The sequence below is a fragment of the Rattus norvegicus genome, chromosome 13 (genome assembly GCF_036323735.1).
Source record: "Rattus norvegicus strain BN/NHsdMcwi chromosome 13, GRCr8, whole genome shotgun sequence".
Lineage (NCBI taxonomy): Eukaryota > Metazoa > Chordata > Mammalia > Rodentia > Muridae > Rattus > Rattus norvegicus.
In genome coordinates this window covers 44275952-44277346 of record NC_086031.1, presented here as the reverse complement: position 1 = coordinate 44277346, position 1395 = coordinate 44275952, and the positions used below count along the sequence as shown (strand labels likewise).

General features: G+C 44.7%; 1 pseudogene; it reads right to left on the bottom strand.

Moving 5' to 3' along the window:
- Window positions 1-560: 560 nt before the first annotated feature.
- Window positions 561-1184, bottom strand: Mrpl30-ps2 (mitochondrial ribosomal protein L30, pseudogene 2; annotated as a pseudogene).
- Window positions 1185-1395: the final 211 nt, after the last annotated feature.

The window sequence follows — 1395 nt, the reverse complement described above, 5'->3', positions numbered from 1 at the left end:
ATGTGTATGAGAATTGCATGTGTATGCATTGTATGCATGTGTGCACATGTTGGTGTGCCCCTGCATGTGTACACATGTGTAGGTGTGTGTATGAGTGAGTATGTATGTATGTATATGCATGTATGTGCACATGTATAAGTGTGCATGTGTGTTTACGTGTAGTTGTGTGTGTGTGTGTGTGTGTGTGTGTATGAAAGGAAAGAAAACTGAATCTTTACAGTTGTATTCTAAAAATATCATCAAATGAAATTATTGACTAAATGAAAAACACAAGAAGGCAGACAAAGGTAAGATGTCACATAAAAGCAAAGGGGAGATGTAAGTTGATGTCATTATGCAGGTGAAGGCAGACAAGATAAAACGAGGCCTGCCATTGGACAAGAAGGAAGGGAGGCAGGAACAGAGGTTTTAGAAGGAAGGGAGAAGACTAGAGAGGGGCCCGGAGCGAGGAAGAGGAGCGGGAAGAACATGGCGGCAGATGTTAAGATTCTTCTCTTGCATAGTCGAAGGTTGTTATGACTATTTTTTTTTTTTTTTTGGACTGGATTAACACACTTTAATGAGAACGGTTTCCTAAGGAAGTGCATCTGTGAGCTGAAGCTGCTTGGCTCAGGACTTTGCTTCCTGTTCCACAGGCTTCAGAAGCCACTGCACCACCAACTCCCCAGTGCTCTTGAGGCACACGCTGGACATGGTCTCTTCTGTGGGAAGTCCGTGTGGCAGCTTCAGGGGCTGGATGCGTATCAAGTGTTTGACCACTTTAAGCTTTGCATTCACCGACGGGATGTCCTTGTGAATTTGAGGGCTGTGTGCCTTCTACAGTCCTAGCATCTTGATCGTACAATTCTCCCAGTATTGACACCTCTTTGTGCTTTTTATTTTTGTAACAATGTGCAGTTTATGGGGGTCCCAACCATATTTTTCATGATCTTCAGGTCTAGGCTGAAATACTTTATCTGAAATTTTTGATCTGAGAAATTTGTGACAAATCCACTCTGTACCAATGAAAGACTCTGCACCTTTCTTCACAGTCTGAAATCTGCCTGGAGGCCTCTGAAATACTGAGTGCAGAACCCCAGCCATAGGTGTGGAACTCCTCTCTTCCTAGGCGGTAAATGCTGTGTCCACTCGGAATGCCTGTTATGACTATTTTTAAGGGATGGGTGTGTACAGGATTTTGTGTTGTCTAGATGGGCAAATTATATCTCATCAATTGGACCAAAGGAGATTGTCGGGTGTGTTCTTTCATGTGGTGACTTAATTGAGTTCAGGAGAGCGTATGAAGGCCAGATGCACTGGAAGACCACGGAATTGGGATGTGTATGCCTGGTGTGGTGGCAACTCGCCAAGAGAGCTGTGAGTGAGGGCAGGGTGGCCTGGCAGCCTGCCATGATG